Source organism: Lycium barbarum, chromosome 11 (genome assembly GCF_019175385.1).
Source record: "Lycium barbarum isolate Lr01 chromosome 11, ASM1917538v2, whole genome shotgun sequence".
Taxonomy (NCBI): Eukaryota; Viridiplantae; Streptophyta; class Magnoliopsida; order Solanales; family Solanaceae; genus Lycium; species Lycium barbarum.
Window position 1 is genome coordinate 42,408,838 of NC_083347.1, and position 14,920 is coordinate 42,423,757.

At 39.1% G+C, this 14,920-nt stretch overlaps 1 non-coding gene across 1 annotated transcript; it reads right to left on the reverse strand.

Moving 5' to 3' along the window:
* Positions 1-5,236: 5,236 nt before the first annotated feature.
* Positions 5,237-5,342, reverse strand: LOC132620573 (small nucleolar RNA R71). Its single transcript, XR_009575015.1, has one exon. It is a non-coding gene; the product is annotated as a small nucleolar RNA R71 (small nucleolar RNA).
* Between the last annotated feature and the right edge of the window lie 9,578 nt (positions 5,343-14,920).

Genomic DNA, 14,920 nt, shown 5'->3' on the forward strand with positions numbered 1-14,920 from the left:
CCTTTCTTTGAGAAAGGAGGGTAGACCAAATGAGGGAGTTTTAAATGTCATTGAGGGGACTATTTGTTAGTTATCATTAGAGAAAATTATTTTTCTTCCCCACAAGTATCGATCACTTGGTCTTGAAGATTTCAAGGTGAAAATAACCTGTTGTATCATTTTCTTTTTCTTTAATGGGAGGGCAAGCATAGATTTGTTTTCGCCATCCTACCATAAAGTTTTAGTAAAATAAACTTATGGGTCATAATTGTAATGAATCATATAGGAATTCACAATGTGAATATTTGGAAGAGCGGCTATAGCTTAGCTTAGCAAAGGGAGAGACAGGTCTTTGCCAACAATTATGGTTGCCCTGTCAATGTCACATGAAAAAGAAGATGTGGATTTTAGCTGTTACCAATGTATACCGCTACTTTGATATTCTAGAAATTTAAGTAATTATAAAGGGAAAAGGTCCATTTATAAATTTATTTTATTTTAGGAAAAGGGTAAATTATTCTCTTGAAAGATTCGAAATAGGATAACTTTGACCTCTGTTTTATTTTTGACAAGAAAATATCCTCTTCATCAATCAAGTAGCTCAATACTGCCCTTATCGTTAGCCAAGTAGCTTAAAAATGTCCTCTTCACTAACGGTTGGCCCAGTTTGAAAGAAAAAGGACCAAGTTTTCTCATGCCTACTCGAAATGGGACAATTTTGCCCTATATTCTCCATAGTTCAGGATGAAAAATGGGCCATTTTTCCCATTGCACTATATTATGGCAAAATTTAAGATAAGTTGGCATTAATAGGAAAACTTTCCGGCGATAAAGAAAAAGGATGGCCAAGTTAAGAAAAAACGTTATCTTAGAACTGGACATAATGTTGTAACAACTCAACCCTCATTTTCAGTATTTACACCCGAGTATGTATTCAAGACTTTATACAAGTTCTACTTTTTAGGACTTGCTAGGTTATCTCGACTTGAGAGCTGAGGGGCTCAGGCGAGTTTCAGAGCACTTGGACCCAAGACAACATTGCAGATTTTGTTGCTATCTAGCGCACCGTGATCTCGCTCACCAGTCCGCAGTCGTGGAGAAGTAGATCTAGTCGTTCCACAAACGCGACGGCGGTGGCGGAGCCAGGATTTTCAACTAGGGGTTCAAAAATATAAAGAAGTAAATACACGAAGAAAATAATTTTAACCTTGTATGTACACTTTAATTTTTCGCCGAGGGGGTTCATGAACCCCCTGGAGCCTACCTAATTCCTCCCCAGTGCGACGGTCAGGGGCTAAGATCACGAGGAGTCACGCCCAAGCCCTGCTCCGCAAACGTGATGAAATGCCCACACTCGCAAAGGCCTGTCCAGCTCATTAGTTCCTCAAACGCGATCATGGTAAACCCTGGATATTTAAGGAACAAAATTTTCAAAAACTGTTAAGTAGCTGCTGGCTCAATGATCATGAGCTTAACATTGAAGTTTTTATGATTTGACAAACAACTTAGTCGAGACAATCAATAAGAGATATAAGGAGGAATTCATTTGAAGAACCAGATATCCAATCAGATCTCAACAGACATAGTGAATCAGTGCCATCATTTAGAAGAATTGTTGCCATCATTTAGAAGAATTTCTCAAAGGAATTGGTCCATACGCAACTGCAGACTTAAGCTATTTCATGCCGACATTGGAGAAGACAGAATATTGACTGATTCCTATTCAAGGAAAAGTTGGATTTCAGTTATGGTAATATTCTACAATATACCATAAGTTGATCAACATGAAAATTAGCATTGTAATAAGACAAGAAAGACAACATGCAAACATAGAAAGAAAGGAAGATCCAAGTCAAACAAGGTTTGGTTTTCGGGTACAATAATGAAACCAAAGACTTCTTTGATTCAATCATTGAAGGCGGCGGCTACTACTATATATACATAGCACGATCAAGCTTTAGAGCTTGGAATCTACAACTACAAATACTTCAACGAAGAGAGAAGCGTGAGCGCAGTCTACCGCTTAATCTCAAGAAGCGTCAACTATCCAAACAAGAAAGAACCTGAGCATATCAAGATTTATTCATCGAGTTCTTAAGTTGTAGTTTCCACCTATTTACCTTTGTAAGTATTGTGTAATAGGTGTGTCACACCACAACCTTAGGGGGTGTGGTCGACACCCGGCACCCAAAGGCCCGAGCGAACCAACCATGGCATCTGTGACATGTGACACAAACATGAGGTCGACAAGGCCACTAAATGACCACAGTAAGAATCAAAGATGATAACCTGCAAGCAGAAGAGCCCAACAACGACACATATATATAACGAAGGCCAACGAGGCCATAAAAACAGTAATAACAGCTACCCAAGAGGCAGACAAGGCCTGACAAAACATATATACAATGACGCTAGTTTGCAAGCCTCTACGAGTGTAACACACTATCAATAGGTCGGGACGGGGCCCCGACATACCCCAAAACTATGTATATACATATGCAATAGTACCTATGCACTCAACACCAACAACTCCGAAGAAGTGGAGTGTGACACTCGACCGCTGATCTCGGTGTCCTACTGAGCAGGCGCGCCGGCCTGTCTATCAGCACCTGTAGGCATGAACACAACACACAAAAATGCATTAGTACGAAATATGTACTGAATATGTAGGGCGGTAAGTGTAAGCATCAGAAATGTAAATAACAAGAGGAGAGATATAAAGGCAACCTGAAATCTGAGACAATCCGCTGAGGGCAATCATAACCACAACGAGAATATAACTGTATGCTAGTAAAAGTCATTCCTCAGGGTGAGGCTTATAACATATCATATCATATCATATAATAATATATATCCCTCTGTGGGGTGATCTTATCATCACATCATCATCTCTGCCCAACAGATCAGTGACAATGCACAACTATATGCCTACCCGGCCGTCTACGATACGACTCGGTAAAGAAAGAAACATGTCTAGGTGCACATATAAGTCCCTACCTGGTCGATATATATATATAATTGTAATGCAAGACTAACCTCAGAAGAGATGTCATAAGAAGAGTCGGAGTGACCTATCGTCGTTACCCTCCGACTATCGTTATTGTCTCTACGTTCTCCATCTTTCAAATTATGAAGCAACAAGTATAGGGGACATGAGAGCTATGTATTATGAGTTTCATATGAAGCAAATGTTATGTTTAGGCTAGCATGAACCATGATCGATATGAACATTGACGGAAGAATAAACAAAGGAGTTCTAGTTCTTTTGGGCAACAAACAAGGAAAATGAGAATATGAAATTCTTCCTCGATGTAAGTTATTCACAAGGAAATGGCAGGTCTAACCATTGATGTGCTGCATAATTTCGGCACATGAGACGCTTTTGGCGAAGAGTTTTACTTGTTTTCAAGCAAGTTTGTGTCATTTTTACGTGTTTTTTATTGGATTTATGGTAATAAGTGCTTTGATGGAAAAAGTTGGAGAATTAGGAGTGAATGCAGAAAGAAGTGTTGAAAATAACAGATCACCGAAGAGGCAGTTTGACGGAGAGATTAGACGGGCCGCAGAACTTCCTGCGGAGCGTCAAATTGACCGTTTAATGGTCACAGTAAGCAGTGCATTGAAGATCCATCCTGCGGAACAATTATATGGACCGCATAATATTTGACGGTCCGTCAAGTGTATCGTATAAAAACGCAGGAGACTGTTTGACGGTTGAAGGGAAGCAATTTGACGGACCGCATAACGATTTTACGGTCCGTAGAATGGACCCGACGGGTAATTTTGTCTTTTCACTTCTCATGACTTAGGGTCCTATAAATACCTGATATAGGTTTCTTGTACAGAGGACACCGGATTTTAGCTTTTATTCTCTTTGGCATTAAATACTCATAGTTTTTGAAGTCTTTTGGGGATTACAAACAATTGCAATTAATTTCTCTTCAATTCCAAGCAATCAATTCGTAAGCATTATGGTCTCAATTATTTCTAATTGTTCTTCTTCTTCTATGAGTAGCTAAATTTCCTCACTAGGGTTGTGAACCCAATGATGGGTGTTATGTGGTTGGGGATTGTCAGCAATATACGAATCATGGATTGTTAGAATTTATGTGTTCTTCGTTTTTATCATATAGTTAGTGGTTGCAAACATTAGCTAATACCGTAAACCTGGGTTTATTTGGGAAAATAACTAGGGTTTGGTAAGAACACATAGCAAGAAATCAAAGCTTTAAACTTTGTTTAATAAATTCACTTAGGAATAAGAAGAATTTACTTGGCATAGTTAACCGTTCTTCATATCACTTTATTATATTTGGGAAAATCATAGAAAGAATTAATCTTTATTTATTAGGAAATAGTAGATATTCACGTAGAGGTTAAGTGCATTCATATAACAACCCATTAGAAGTATATCGAGATCAACACCCATGATCATACACCCTATCTAAAGGGGACACAACCTTTGTTTCTTTTATCCTAAATTACAGTCCAAAGAAATTAGTTAGCCATTAGTCCTATACAACCAAACTTTTACAAAAATCATCGGATTAAGACATTAGACCTAAATTAAGCATTTTACGAGTTTAGTAACCTTTTCACACCATATTCCCTGTGGGATTCGACCCCAACCTAGTTGGGTTACTATATTTGACATAGTCCGCTTTACGTAATTAAAGGTGTAATTTGAGCGTATCAAATTTTGGCGTCGTTGCCGGGGAATACGATTTTGAAATTACTAAATAGTATTTGCTTTGATTGAAGTCTTTTGCTTATTCTATCACACGTTGTTTACTATTCCGTGTAAACCAGGTGAACATGAATCAGAATCAGCAAAACCAACGTGCTGGTAACCAGGGGAATCGATTGAATAATCAGGCGAATGAATCAGATGAAGAAAATATTTTCGCTGATATTATTCCGGAGGAGTACTATGCATCTGCTATTGTTCATCCTCGATGTGGAGCTGCAAGCGTAAAAATTGACTCCTCTCTATACCAGTTGTTGAAGCTTGAGGGCTACTTTCGGAACTCTACCGAGAATGACCCTCAACGTCATTTGCAGAATTTTATGGATATGTGTGCTAATCACATCCAATACAACATTCCACAAGATGCTATTCGATTGAGGTTATTCAAATACTCCTTAGCTGGAGATGCAAGAGCATGGTTTGAGAAGCTGCCTCGAAATTTTATTACTACATGGGCAAAGATGGCAGCAGTCTTTCTCAAGAAATAGTACCCTCCTAGCAAGAAGGCTGAGATTCATGACAAGATCTATGAATTTAAGCAGCGACCGAGGGAACAGTTATATGAAGCTTGGGAGAGATTCAAAGAGTATTTGCAAAAGATTCCGAATCATGGTTTTTCGGAGAAAATATTAATGGAGAAGTTCTACCGAGGGCTGGATCTAGTGACGCAATCAGTTGCTAAAAATCTAGCTGATGGTTGTTTCATTAATAAATCTTACCGACGAGTGACCAACATGCTTGACAGGCTAACCACTCACAATCAGGCTTGGCACTCGAACAATGTTGACATTGTGCCTTACGGTTGTGCCATGATTAAGAATATGGCAAAGGAGAATCTAGATACCTAGCAAACATTGGCTGAGCTTGCAACAAATATTTCCTTGCTAACAAAGAAGTTTGATGAAACCCAGATTAAGAAGGTGAATTGTTACACCTTGGAAAATTCCCCGTACATGTACAGTGAATAGGTTGACGAAGGTCATGACGTATGAGATGTTTTGAGGGGTAAGAAATAGTAGTTGATGACCCTAAACGAGATCTCAAAGGTATCCGAGATAAGGAAAGGAAGTTGTTAAGGAAACGAGTCTTATGTTGTATATCGGATAAAAATAACAAGCAATGATTCTGTGATGGCATAATGATGTCTTAGAGACAAGTGATAACGTCCCTTAGATTGGTATTGAAGTATTTAATAAGTATTAAGAAGGTTCCATAAGGATCGGAGATCAAACGAGTCGACGAAAACAAGTTCCGGAGAACTGGACAACATACGGCCAGACATACTGGCCGTATAATATTCACGGACCGTATGTCCAGTCCGTAGATCTAGTCCAGAACAACATGGATCACTGGACCAAATATACCGTCCCAACATACGGTCAGTAAAAATTATACGGACCGTATGTTGGTCCGTATAAAGATGGTCGGCCAGCTTTTGTATTTTAAATATAAGGGACCCTTTCATTTCATTTTTCATTCCATCCTCACTCTTCACTTCAAGAACCATCTAGAAAACTCTCCACTCTTCCACTACACGGGAAATCAAAAGAAATATATTATCAACAACACCAAACCCATGAAACAAAGTGTATGAAACCTAATTGGAAGTCATCTCCTTCAAAAATTCCAAAAGAGGTGAAGTAGGGTTTTAATGCTAAAGGAGTAATTCCATTCAAAGCTTGTTCAACTATCATCTAAGGTAAGTTTCATGACTTTATCATGTTGTTTAAGGTATTGGAAAGTTAAGATGCTTGAATTGTAGAAAGGCATGGAAAATGGGTCTTAAATGGGAGAATAGTGTCACAATTGAATGATAGTTGAATGGAATCATGAATGTTGGTATGCTATGATTATGAATATGTTGTAAATGATGTTTAGGCCATGAAAAAAGTAGTATATATGAGAAAACGCGATAACGATCTATAACCATGAATGTGAAGAAATTGGAGAGAAATGGTGGATTTTGCTTTAAAGTATATAAATGATGATTGTTGATTGCAATATTGTGAGTGTTGTTGTAAATGTTGGGAGTTGAAATGAAATATGGGAAAAGCAGTAGAAACAAAGGAAATGCTACCCAATTTTCCCTAGAAATAACGACACGTTTTTATAGTCGATTAACTAATGTTAATTCGAATTCTCTCGTGAAGGTAGCGACGTGATATCGAAGGAGAATAAGTGAACGATAGCTTAGATAAACGACAAAGGTATGTGAGGATAGTCCTTTCTTTATATGGCATGAATCTTATAGCATGACTCTTCCTCTTATTCATGAATCTCCCAAGCTCCGGAAAGTATTAGTTTATGTCCATAATTAGCTATACAAGGTAATGAGTAAAGTATAGAGATCCTAATATACATGATGTGATGATCCCATATTGTTAATGATGCTATTTGTTGCTCACACTCACCTTATACGCTAATTCCTTCAAGGTGAGGCAGGATGTCAATGATTGTTCCATAATGACATCGGGGGATCATGACCTTACGTCACCCCGACAGAGTCTAGTTGTTCTTGAGTCTTATGCATGTACTATGATAAGCACGTTATGATAAGCATACCATGATGAGCATATGATGATGATATTACACCGCGCCTATTTGGCCGGGTAGTCACCGCCAAGCCGGGCAGCTATACACCATGGGCAGATACCACTAGTGGACAGCATGAGATGATACCCCGGACGCGGGAGGCCTGGGCGCGGGCTAATGCTATTGATTATCACACCGCACCTATATGGTCGGGCAGTTTATTTATACATATACATGTTATGCATACATGAGATGATGATGAGCATAAAAGTAAGTCAACATACACTACTTTTTATATGACTCGTAGTCAGTTACAGTTTGCTCCATATCTGATATCTTCCTTATTTTCTTGATGTATTGTTATTGTTCATGCCTCTCATACTCAGTACAACATTCGTACTGACGTCCGTTTTCTTTGGACGCTGTGTTCATGCCCACAGGTAGACAGGGAGGTGAGCTTGACCCAGATTCCTAGTAGTTGTCAGCTGATTGAGAGCACTCCATTGTTCGGAGGTGCTTATGATTATTCTTTTGGTACATATGTATATTTTGGGCACGATGAAGTCTTGTTCCGTCTATATGTATAGTATGTCAGTAGAGGCTCGTAGATGCGCAGTGTGGGTTAGATGGTCTCACAAGAATACTATGGTATATTTGTATATATTATTTGGCTAGCCTAACAGAGTATATGTATATAAAATCAATTGTGTTTTCAAATGAAAGATGATAGTCTTACGATCATGAGATTATGAATGATAAAGAGATGTAAAATAGTTATGACATGAGAAAATGAGCGGTGCTCGGTGGTTAGCCTCGGGTGCCCGTCGCGGCCCCTAGCTGGGTCGTGACATGAATGTTTGTGAGAATGATGCAGGTATGCTGAAAGGGATGTACCAGACCCAAAAGGGTCCGTTTCATGAGGGACCTCCTATGCAGATTGAAGATGCTAACTATGTGAATAACTCTCAAGGGGGTTATCAAAGACAGAACTACCAAGGTAGTTTCCAGAATCAGAATCAATGGAGACCTCAGCAAGGTCAAGGTGTATAAAAACAACTCAGGAAACTACAATAATAATTAGGGTGGTACGAACCAAGGGAGCTACAACAACAACAACAATTTTGGGAACAAGAGTTTCAATCCTTATATACCACCGAAAGGGCAGTCAATCGAGCAAGGTAGTTCGAAGGTTGAAGTAATGCTTAAGAAGATTCTGGAAAATCAATAAAAGTCTGAGAGGACTTTGTCTGGGGTGATAGAGACAGTGGGTTCCCATACAGCAGCTATTCAGAAGCTCGAGTCACAGATGCGTGATATTTCTAGAGAGCAGTACCCTCCTAAAAAGGGAGAACTTCCTAGTGACACTATTCCAAATCCGAAGAATAGTCGAGGTGGTGTAGAAAGGGTGTTTTCCATTAGTACTCAGAGTGGTAAAATACTCCAAGGTTATGAAAAGAAGGTTGTTGAGCTTGAGCCGATAGATGAAGAAGAAGAGGTGCAGTCTGAAGCACAAATTATTGTTGATGAGGATCCTACGAACATGAATGTTGCTGATATTCTAGAGATTTTGAAGGAGGCTGATGACAAGAGCAAGCAAACTGTGAAAAGGGCTCTCCACCCTTTGACTTAGGTTTTCAAATCTAAACCTCTTTTTCCTTAGAGGTTGGTGAAGAAGACGGAAGATGCTAAGTTTGAAATTTTTGATGATCAACTAAAGCAATTATCTCTAATTTTTTCCTTCTTGGAAGCTATCAAGGAGATGCCTAGTTTTGCTAAATATTTGAAGGACCTGCTGACCAAGAAGAAAATGGTGGAACATGAAACTGCGAGTTTGACTCACAGTGTGAGTTCCATCATTTCAACAACTACCCTTCAGAAGAAGGGCGATCCTGGGGCGTTGTTCACCATTCCCTGTTCTGTTGGGCACCATGATTTTGCTCGGGCTTTCTGTGATAATGGGGCGAGTATTAATTTGATGCTCATTGCTATATACGAACAATCAGGTTTGGGGATGCTAAGGCCAACTACTATGAGGTTACAGATAGCTGATAGGTCTATCAAAAGGCATGTTGGTGTGGTTGATGATGTGCTTGTGCGGGTTGGTGAATTTATGTTGCCCGTTGATTTTGTGATTCTTGACTGTGCTGTTGATCAAGACATTCCTATTATTCTGGGGCAACCCTTCCTTGCTATGATACAATTCAAGTGGCATCAGGACCTTTTACAAGGAGCCAAGCGAGAGAACTTCAAGCTATGCAAGCATTGTTCATGAGGAGGGACGTACATGAATACATTCTAGCACCTTCCCGGGGATTTCAAGTGTTCATGATAGCATGGGAGGATGGTTTGGAGAAGAGAGTTGAAGATGGTCATGCTTGCAATATGGCTATTACTTGAAGATTTGCAAATTCAAGCTTTGTTCCCAAAAGAAGACACCCAAACAAGGCCCTTACTTCATTAAGGGTAAAAGTGTAATAATGTAGTTGTCTTCTTTTGAGCTTTAGTATAAATAGTAGTTTCTTTCATTTGGAAGACTTAGACTATTTTGATTATTATTACTTGATATTTGGATATTGTAACTCTTGAGAGTTGAGTGATTGCTTAGCCTTGGATTGGGTGTTTATTGAGAGAATAGGTTATTACGGATTCTAATCCCTCTTGGTCATCCTAAGAATTTGGTTGCTTCTTGTTCTTAAATTTAGAGGTCTTAGTTTTCTATAACTTTGGTTGCTAAATTGAGTCTAAGTTGTGTCAAATTATCTATCTCTTTTATTTCTTGCATTTTCTTGTTGTTTTCGTTATTATATTGTATCAATTGGTACCAGAGCTTGGATTAGATTTGTTCTATTAAATCTAGCCTAGGGTTTGTTACTATTAAAAAAAAATTCAAAAAACAAATCCTAGAAAAACCCCAATTTTTTTTGTTTGTTGTTGTTTTGTTATTAGATTCTTGTTCCTTAGTACGTTCGGGTTTCAAATCTTCAAATTTCGTGTCAATTGGGTCAATATTGAAGAATCCACCATTTTTGAGTTGAAGCTTTTGAAAAACTTGAAGAACTTGAAGCGGGTCTTGTTGATTTGGGTGAAATTGGGACTTGAAACTTATTGGGATTTGTTCTACAAGTCTTGGGGAGTCTAAATCTAAAATTTGAAGGAAAAACAAGTTGATTTGAAGGTAGTTGGAAATTTGAAATTGTTGGTGTTCTTGAAGATCTTCAAATCTTCATAGGGAAGAAGACTCTCTAAAAGGGCATTTAATCCAAAGTTTTCAAGTCAAGATTTTGGAAAAGTGTTTTTCTACCCCAAAAGGGTAAATACTAGGTTGAGTGGGCCCAGGAACGTCATCAGATCACAAAAATTTGGTCCAAAATTCGAGAAGTTCGAGTTCAACACGAAAATCACTGAAGCTGGGAACATTGCAAATTACGGACCGTAAATCACATTACGGACCGTAATCTGGGGTTGTAAACTTGGATCTTGAAATTGTAGCTCACTGGAATTTGGAAACATCATTAAATACGGACCGTAAACCACAATACGGACCGTAAATCCCAATTCGGACCGTATTCCCTAACCGTATAAAAGGACCAAGGATTGGAGCATTCTATCTAGGAAAGACATCGTTAAATACGGACCGTAAAACAAAATACGGCCCGTATCTTGTGGGTCGTAAAAGGCAAGGAACATTCTGTTTTGGGCATCACTAAATACGAACCGTAAACCACAATACTGACTGTATTTTGTCAAGCTCAAACCGTATACTCAAGGTACCTTTTCAATTCCAAATTTCATTTCAACCCACTTCCATTTGTCAAAACAAATCTTGATCCTTAGTTGTTGGTTTTGTGTCCCTAGTCCTTTGGTAGGGAACCAAAAAAAAAAAAAGTATAGAAATTTTAAAATTTTCATTATTTCAAATTGATTCCTTGGATCATTTGGGACTTCAAGACCACTTTTTCAAGTTATCACCTACCCGGGCCCGAAATTCGATTTATTTCCCGATTTTTAGCATTCCATTTTCTTGTGTCTCTCAACTAGTAGCCATTTAGTAGTTGATCCTACTTGTGTTTGCTAGTTCTTGTGTCCACATTTCTTTCGTGCTTTTCTTCATTTTTGCTTCATTGTTAATTTCTTGGTTCAAGTCCGTTAGATTGAATTGAGTCGTCCGTCTTTCTTAGTCTGACAAGAATTTATTCCGACCAAGAGTAGAATTGGAACCCTTGTGACTAGTCGACATTAACAAGCACACAATCTTTGGCGGAAGCAATTTGTGAGACAATTAAAGGTGCGCATACTTGAGCGATTGTGAGTTGATTTTACTAATCTAACATGTTTGCTTATTTTGTTGAGTGTCTTGAATAGGTACCGTGGCTACGGAGGATGAAACACAAGTCCCCACCGGGAAACTCACACTAGTTGATGTAATGAGGGCCTTGCAAGCCTTGAACGATAAGGTTGGTAGTATGGGTGGTCGAATGGAAAACATGGATGATCGAATGGAAAACTTGGGAAGTAGGGTGGAAGCAATTGAAGGAGGTAGTTGGGAGGTCTCGTATTCGCCCCGAGTGCAATACCAAGGAGGCACAAGTGGAGCTACTCGAAGCACTTCACTTACATTGTCACCCGATACCTGCCATCATCTATATAACCCCACTCCCCAAAACACCCCCCAAAATACTCCTCAAAACTCAACTCTCAATATTAATAATGAAAATAACAAGAAAATGCAAGAAATAAAAGGGATAGATAATTTGACACAACTTAGACTCAATTTAGCAACCAAAGTTATAGAAAACTAAGACCTCTAAATTTTAGAACAAGAAGCAACCAAATTCTTAGGATGACCATATTCAACCTTCTTCTCCAAACCATCCTCCCATGCTATCATGAACACTTGAAATCGCCGGGAAGGTTCTAGAATGTATTCAAGTACGTCCCTCCTTATGAACAATGCTTGCATAGCTTGAAGTTCCCTCGCTTGGCTCCTTGTAAAAGGTATTGATGCCACTCGAATTGTATCATTCTCCCCTTCTTGAAGAGAATTTGTCCTCAAATTTAAGGGATCATCATCTTGCACCAACATAGGAGAGAGATCATATATATTGAAGGTGTTATGAACTTGGTATTCGGGTGGAAGATCAATTTTGTATGCATTATCATTGAGTCGTTCAAGTACTTCAAACAGACCATCTCCTCTAGGCATCAACTTGGTCTTTCTTTTGTTGGGAAACCTCTCTTTCCGGAAATGTACCCAAACCCAATCACCTGGTTCAAGCACAACTCGTTTGTGGCCTTTGTTTGCTCTCTTGGCTGTTTCTTGATTCTTTTTCTCAAGGTGATGTCTCACCTTCTCATGCAACTTCTTCATGGCCTCGGCTCGTTTATTGCCATCTAAACTCAACACAACATCTTGAGACAAAGGGGTTAGATCTAAATGGGGTTAGGGGGTTAAAACCATAAACCACTTTAAAAGGTGACATGCCAATAGTGAAATGAATGACTCTGGTGTAAGCAAATTCAACCAAAGGCAATTAATCTTCCCAAGATGCTAGTTTCCCTTTAACCATGGCCCTTAGCATAGAACCCAAGGTCCTATTGACAACTTCGGTTTGGCCATCGGTTTGTGGGTGACAAGAGGTAGAAAACAACAATTTAGTACCAAGTCGTCCCTACAATTCTTTCCAAAAGTGGCTAAGGAATTTGGGATCCCTATCGCTCACAATGGTTTTGGGAATACCATGCAACTTTACCATATGTTCAACAAACAAAGATGCAACATGAGGAGCATCATCAACTTTATGACAAGCAATGAAATGAGCCATTTTAGAAAATCGATCAACCACAACAAAGATGCTATCTTTAACCCTTTTTTGTTCTAGGCAAACCCAACACAAAATCCATCGAAATATCAACCCAAGGTTGTTGAGGGGTGGGAAGAGGGGTATACAAACAATGGGGAAGGAGTATAGACTTGGCGCCACGACATTCAATGCATTGGCCACAAATCTTAGCTACATCCCTCCGCATATGAGGCCAATAAAATTTCTCCCCAAGAATCCCCAAAGTCTTATCAATCCCAAAATGTCCCATCAATCCCCCATTGTATGCCTCCCTCACAAATAATTCCCTCTAAGAGCTCATGGGCACACACAAACTCTTGCTTTTAAACAAGAAACCATTAAACCTAGAATAGGGAGTAGAAGACCTATCCCTAATCCACGTCTCCCTTTCCCACTCTTCGCAATCTAGAAATATTTTGGCAAAGATGGGGTCCTCGGGATACAATGTCTTTAAGATTTCAAAACCCATCAATTTGGAAGACAAGGTATTAATCAAAACATGTTTCCTTGATAGGGCATCCGCCACTACATTCTCCTTTCCCTTTTTGTATTGGATTACATAAGGGAAGGTTTCAAGGAATTCAACCCATTTAGCATGCCTTTTGTTCAACTTTCCTTGGGCCTTAAGATGTTTTAAGGACTCAAGGTCGGTCCTAATCACAAACTCTTTAGGCCACAAGTAGTGTTGACTATTACCCAAAGCTCTAATCAAAGCATACAATTCAAGATCATAGGTGGAGTAGTTCAACGTCGCACCCTTAAGCTTTTCACTAAAATAGGCAATGGGTTTTTGGTCTTGCATCAAAACGGCACCAATACCTACCTTACTAGCATCACATTCAATTTCAAAAAATTTGTCAAAATTGGGTAATTGCAACAACAGTGCGGAGCTAAGCATTTGTTTTAGGGTTTCAAAAGCCTTTGCTTGCTCCACACCCCAAGAAAAAGTTTTATCCTTTCGGATTACCTCGGTCAAAGGAGAGGCTATGGTACTAAACCCCATAACAAACCGCCTATAAAAACTAGCCAATCCATGAAAACTTCTAATATCACCAATGGATTTAGGAGTTGGCCAATTCTTAATAGCGTCAATTTTGGATTCATCAACCTCAACGCCCCTTGAACTCACAACAAAACCCACAAAAACAACTTCATCAACACAAAAAGAGCATTTAGCAACATTAGCATAAAGTTGTTCTTGTCTAACCACTTCAAACACACATTTCAAGTGAATAACATGCTCATCCATGGTTTTACTATACACCAAAATATCATCAAAGTAAACAACCACGAATTTTCCAATAAAAGGTTTCATGACATTATTCATCAAACACATGAAAGTACTATGAGCGTTAGTGAGACCAAAAGGCATCAGCAACCATTCATATAGACCAAACTTGGTCTTGAATGCGGTTTTCCACCCATCTCTAGGTTTCATCCGGATTTGATGATATCCACTCCTAAGATCTACCATAGAGAGTATGCATGAACCATTCAACTCATCAAGCATGTCGTCAAGACGAGGTATGGGATGGCGATACTTTACCGTTATCTTGTTTATAGCTCGGCAATCAACACACATGCGCCATGATCCATCTTTCTTTGGTACCAAGATCACGGGCACGGCACAACGATTCATACTTTCTCACACAACTCCCTTTTCAAGGAGCTCATCCACTTGCCTTTGAAGCTCCTTAGTGTTATCCGGGTTGGCTCTATAAGCCGGTTTGTTTGGCAATTGAGACCCCGGGATAAAGTCAATTTGGTGTTCAATTCCCCTCAAGGGTGGTAATCCTTTTGGGAGTTCCGTTGGGAACACATC